This window comes from Grammomys surdaster, unplaced genomic scaffold (assembly GCF_004785775.1).
Source record: "Grammomys surdaster isolate TR1022 unplaced genomic scaffold, NIH_TR_1.0 126391, whole genome shotgun sequence".
NCBI classification, from domain to species: Eukaryota; Metazoa; Chordata; class Mammalia; order Rodentia; family Muridae; genus Grammomys; species Grammomys surdaster.
This window is the reverse complement of record NW_021621185.1, coordinates 16,081,581-16,087,895: the sequence shown is the minus strand read 5'-3', so window position 1 is coordinate 16,087,895 and position 6,315 is coordinate 16,081,581. Positions and strand designations below refer to the sequence as shown.

Here is a 6,315-nt window from a genome sequence, read left to right as displayed (position 1 = left end):
GAATTCTATTTCTAATAATCATAGCTATGGACCCACTGCCTCATTTTATTCCATTGATTTAAGCAAAGGGAGGACTGACTGAATACCCCCTGCTGTTATGTCTGTCAATAGAGTCAATTCAGGCTGATCATGGAGAGGGGTCTTCTCACATGTGCCCAGAAAGAATGAAAGTGGATGAAAGCCATCTGTGACATAATTATTTCTTTTGCTACACTTCTTCTGATCAAATAGGTTGATGGCCAACTTGAATCATTCATTTTCTAGTAATTTTATTTCCATATGGACAGATACCTAGCAAGAACCCCCAAAGAGCCATGCAGGTGCAGTCTGCTCACTGTTGAATTTACAGCTTCTGATGTGGAGGGAGGTTACATCGGGATACAGCAAGAGCTTGATGTCATAAAAACTCTGAGGAACTCAGAGACTGAAGTTTTGAAACATAAGGGATAGCTTCTTGTACAAACGAAGAGGTCAATGGAGCCGTAAAAGAGGGGCTGGGGACACAAGGAAGGTGAGGGTACGTTAAAAAGGTCATTTTTGTGGGATGACCAAAGCTGTGGGAGATGGGCTGGGATCTGGACTGGATGGTGAGCAGCCGGGAATTCCTGACAGCCTAGTGTGTAACGAAAGGGAAACCCTGCTGATCTCTCACCCTGCAACAGCACTCACACATGTACACACGGCCATTGGTGTGTACGGCATAAATCAGCTTGGATATGACACAATATAAAGCCATAGATCTGTACGTTGTTGAGGTGGCACCAGCGCAGCTCAGAAAGTTCTATAGTCTCCAGCAGATTTGGTGATGGTATTTCTTTCCTGTTTTGTTCCTGAGACAAAATCCTTGACGGGACATGATAGCTTTCCTTTGGCTCATAGGTTTAGATGTTTTGTTCCATCACAATGAGGAAAACATGGAGAAGCCCAAGGATGCAGGAGACTGTAGTAGTGGTATTCCCAGGGCATGGACTAGGAATCAGAAAAGTCAGATTAGAACCAGGATGGAGTTTTGCCTTCAAAGATCCATGACCCACCTCCACTACCCAGGGCCCACTTGTTAAAGGCTCCCCAGCCTCCCCAGAGAGTGCCATCAGCTTGGGGCATGCTCAAACCATGACAGCAGCAATACCATAGACAGGAGGAGCACAGTTGGTTCTTTCACCCTGTAATCACGAGTTGGAAGGAATAACGTGTCATTATCACCCTAAAAGAGAAGAAGCTCTTTGTAAGAAGTCACCACAAGAATATAGTCAACCTAAAGCCTGGGCCTTTGAGTAGTGTGGATCACAGGAATATAGTCAACCTAAAGCCTGGGCCTTTGAGTAGTGTGGATCACAGGAATATAGTCAACCTAAAGCCTGGGCCTTTGAGTAGTGTGGATCACACCAACTTCTGTTAACACTGTTCACTTATAGACAGGTGGCCTCTGCCAGGAGAATCAGAGGGTCATGTGCATGCATGCGGATGTGTACATGCTTGTGTGTGTGTGTTACACGTGTGTGTTGTGGCAGATGCTATGAAGAGTTCTGATCACAGAATGTCACACCCAGCCTCCAAGGTGAATTGTTTTGCCTGGCAGAGAGGGTCATCATTTTGAACAGCCAAAATCAACCTGAGAAATGTTTCTCCCTGGACTTTGATCTGTGTGGACTGGATGCTAGGACAAGAGCCGAGTGTGGCACTAGAGCAGCCTTGGATCTATGCAAGGCTGAATTCAGAATTGTGGGAATATAATTGCTCTAGATGTTACAAGTTTCCCATAACTCAGCCTGAATGGTGCCTTCTCATTCCCTAGGCTACTCCACTGCCCACCCATCCTGCTGAGGAAAGACACCATGTCTGGGTCAGCCAACTAAAAAGATCAGGGAACAAATAATTACCAAGATTTTTCATTGATAAGAAGGAGGGGAGATTGAAAGTACTAACTGAATAAGAGACCAGACACATCAAGGTGATTTCAGAACATAGCTTCCAAACAGGAGTAACAGTGCCTCAAAGAACACAGGGAAACTGTTACATCCTGCTCACCTGATGCTGCCCACAGGGCTGTGGCTGGGAAACTAAAGCAGAGCCAGGTTTGGGGCACATAGAGAACCAGGGACCAAAGAAACAGAGCTTTTTCCCAGGAAAATGTTTAAAATGAGAGCTAGCAGGAGCAGCCAGGGAAGAAGCTGGGACCCAGCAAGGCCAAGCCAGACTAACAGTGGGTCTTTGTTAATCATCACTTGCCTGGAAGAATGGAGGGAATGAATACAGGTAGACAGGAAAATGACATCACCTGGCTGTTCAGTGCAGGGGATGAGAGCATGGGCACTGGCGAGTAACCAGACAGTTACAAACAGCAGTGTGTAATCATGTCAGTTACATGAAGCAGAAGAAGTGGCTTCAGCATGAAGTTAGTTTTATTTAGGGACCAGATGTTAGATGTGCAAAGACTTTAGAGAGGGCCGAAGGCTGGGTGTGGTGATGCACACCTTTAATCACAGCACTTGGAAGGCAGGCAGGTCTCTGTGAAGGAGACTAGGGTGGTGTGCATTCTGAGCCAGCCAGGGCTGCAGTTTCATAATGAGACCTGGGGTAGGGAGGAGGAAGGGAGAGGGGTGGGCAGGGGGAAGGGGAAAGGGAGGGGGAAAAGGAGAGGTTGAGGGACAGGGACAAGGGAAGGGACAGGAAGAGAACAACCTATGATCTGAAGGTACTTTAGGATCAGGAAAGGGTATAAGACGATTGATTAAACTCTCTGGCAGTTTTCTGACGTTGACTGTTTCACTCTCTAAACATACTTCACCCTCTCTGCTCCCTGCCTGCCACCAAGTGAGCAGCTTTGCCCCACAATATGCTTCCTTCATCACACCTATTGGAAGGTTAGCGACTTTCTTTCCTGGTGTCTAGAGGTAGGAAAAACAGCTTCACTTCATCTTGGTGATGAGGATCTTTGCTTTTCTTCTTGGTCTAGTGTAAGAAGCTAGTGCAAAGCAAGGGCCATAGTTGTGTAACTACCATTCCTTGTAAGGTATTATTTATGATTTTTAATACTTTTAACTATTAATTTTGATATGACGTGTATACGTGTTTTGCATGCATGTATGTCTGTGTATGGTGTGCATGTGTAGTATCCGAGGAGGCCAGGAAACGGTCAGATCTCCTATACCTAGAATAATGGGTGACTGAGCCATGCTGGGAACCCAGCCTAGGTGCTTTAGCAGAGCAGCCAATGCTTTTAACTGCTGAGTCATCTCTCCAGTTTGACAGTTTCAAACGTTAAACAACACTCCCTTTATACCGACTGTGCCCAGGTCACAAGCCTTAAAACTCAACTTAGAATTCTTTCATGCCTTTACATGCTTTCTGGTGTCATTGTACAAATGAATTTGTTGTGTTAATTTGAAAATCAGTTGATCTTAATTTTTCTTAACTCACATAGTATTTTTAGACTAGCAATAGGTTAACATCAAAACTAGACAAAACATACATAGTCCCCAGTCCACTGACTGACATCCACAGCCCCTCCCTCCATATCCTGTGCATCACTGTACTCCATGGACCAAAGCACTGCCAGCTAAAGCTTTTTGGCATATATTAAAAGCTCTTTTTCTTTTCTTTCTTCTTTCTCTCTCTTTCTTTCTATATTTATTTTCTTTCTTCCTTTCCTTCCTTCCTTTCCTTCTTTCTAGATTTCTTTCTTTTCCTTCCTTTCTTTTGACAAAGTCTCACTCTGTACCCCTGGTTAGCCTAGAACTTACTAGGTAGACCAGGCTGACTCCAAAATGACAGAGAGCTGCCTGCCTTCACCTCTCAAATGCTTGATTAAAGGTCTGTAACACCACATCCAGCATATTAAGGGGACTTGCTTACACTGGCAATCCATGAATTTTAACAAATGCGATAGCATATATTTACCATTTAGTATAAGGGAAACACTTTTGTATTTAATTTCTTAATTAGAATATTTCTAACTCATCCATTCATTCACCAGAGACAAGGTTTTATTTTTTGCCTATGCTGATCTAGAACCCCTCAGATCACGTGAATCCCTTGACCTTACATGCTGAGTCTGGAGGTACAGGTTCAGGGGGGCCAAGGCAGCCGCCTCAAGATACTGAGTTTGACAAAACAGATTTAAGGGACTAAGATGTGGCTTTGTTTTAGAGTGTTTGTCTAGTATGCTCAGAGCACTGGGTTCAGTCTCTACCATGTGCCCACAAAAAATCCAATTGTGGAATTGGAAAAATGTCATTATCAACTCTTCCTTCCTTCCTTTTAATACATCTTGAAATGGGTTTCATTTGAGATTTGTGACATTTAAGATTTCTGGGCTGTTTTCCAGGCTAAAGTAAAATCCAACATCATCAGTCTTGTCTTTGTTCAAAATGAATGATATCAGTTGTCACAGTGAAACTCGAGATCATAAATCTAAGGATGGTGACATATAGGGTAAAAATAATTTCCTGATAACCTCAGCTGGTTGTGCTTCCTGAGAGATCAGTGGAGCCATCTTCTAAAGGATGACATGGTGGGCAAGGTCAATTATTTTAGGGTTAGGTGGCTTAAATAGGAATAATTAAATTAGTAAAAGCTAGAGAACAGCACATTGGTAAAGAATTTACCTAGTAAAGGCTCTTGGTTCAATCCCTAGTACCAGAGGGGTGATGTTTATAGAGTACCCGGTCATCTTCAAAAAAAAGGTACTGTCCCACAGACCCATGGAAAGGACTATTCTTCAACTCTGAGACACAGTTTCTGGGAACAGGCACCAAAAAAATGAGAGACAGAGGGTGGGGGAGAAGGAGGGGATGAGGGAGGGGACAGGGGGAGGGGGAGGGGGAGAGGAGAGGCAGGTGCAATAAGGAATGTAAAAAGCTGTAATAGCATCTAAGGGGTCACTGGGTGAAAAGCCTCTGATGATGAAATACCGTTAGTTGAGATCCTGGAAGTGAAGTTGTAGACGTCTCAGCAATGGCGCCTGCAATTGTGGAGGTGCCCTCTCAGATAAGAGGCATGGTCAGAGCGTTTCGTCGGATCTTCTTGGTAGGCCCCCACAGTGGCAGGTCCGCAGAGAAACCAGGCCCACAAGAGCACGGCAGTGGCTGACAGCAGTGGCCGACGGCTTGTTTGAAGCTCTTACTGAGCCACTGGACTTTAACTTCAATGCTTTTTTTTGGATCCAGGGGAAAGGCCAACTTCACACCAGCGTGAGCACGGAGTGCTCAGTGACGTCATGTCAGGGAGGAGGAGGGGGAACTGGAAACATTATTTTGGAGGACAGTGGCTAAGAGGTAGCAAAGGAATATGTAAATGAATTGAAAACTTGCTAAAAGTTGGCAGTGACTAAATGGTAACAGGACTCAGTCCAAGGTATGGACGGACATCATGTCTGGAGGTGTTTTCCTCATTCATTATCAATTCGCAGTTAATGAACAGGTGTAATGTAGCTCAAATACTACAAATAGGGCCAGATTCAGATAGCTTGCAATTGTGCCAGATAACTCTCTATGGAACACAAAAGATCCGTTTCAGAATAGACTTCCAGAATTAAGCAGCCGCATGGTAACACCTCCTACAGCCTCAGCACTCAGGAGGCGTAGGCAAGCACAGCACGAATTCACTGGCAACCTGAGGTACATGGTTAAAAAACAGGAAAGAAGGAAAAAAATGGAGGAGACATACATCAAGTATAAAGCATCAGAGAGTCTAGTGTTTTTAAACTAAAAAACAAAACAAAACAAATCATTATGATTTGATTAATTTAGGAAAAGGATTTAAAAAAATCTTTGAGTATGCACGACGCACCCACATCCTAGTTTGCATGTGGACGTCAAAGGAGAACCTCCCTCATTGGTCCTAGCCTTCCACCTGTTTTGAGACATGGTCTCTTGTTTGCCACCATGTCATACCAGGGTAGCTGTCACACAGGTTTCCAGAAGTCCTGCCTCTACCTCTTGTCTAGCTGTAGGAGTGTAGGGACCACAGGCGTATACAACCGTAGCCGGCTGTGTGAGCTAGCTCCTCACACTCGGTAAGTACATTACCCATGAGCCATCAGCGCTCACCCTTCCTAATGCTGGGACTCTGTAATCAGTTCCTCTCATGTTGTGGTGACCCACAACCATAAAATTATTTTCGTTGCTACTTTACAACTGTTACCTCACGACTTTTAGGAATCACAGTGTAAATATTTTTTGGAGATAGAGGTTTGCCAAAGGGGTTGGAACCCACAGGTTGCGACCCACAGTGACTACGTTATCCCCCTAGCCCAGAGAAGAGAGTTCCTGGTTATGTGGAAGACTTTTTCAGCAGCTTCCTGTGAATCATGGG

General features: G+C 44.4%; 1 long non-coding RNA gene across 1 annotated transcript; it reads right to left on the bottom strand.

Moving 5' to 3' along the window:
• Window positions 1-244: 244 nt before the first annotated feature.
• Window positions 245-5,137, bottom strand: LOC114614516. Its single transcript, XR_003710340.1, has 2 exons — window positions 4,914-5,137; window positions 245-969 (listed from the first exon to the last, which is right to left on the bottom strand). It is a non-coding gene; the product is annotated as an uncharacterized LOC114614516 (long non-coding RNA).
• Window positions 5,138-6,315: the final 1,178 nt, after the last annotated feature.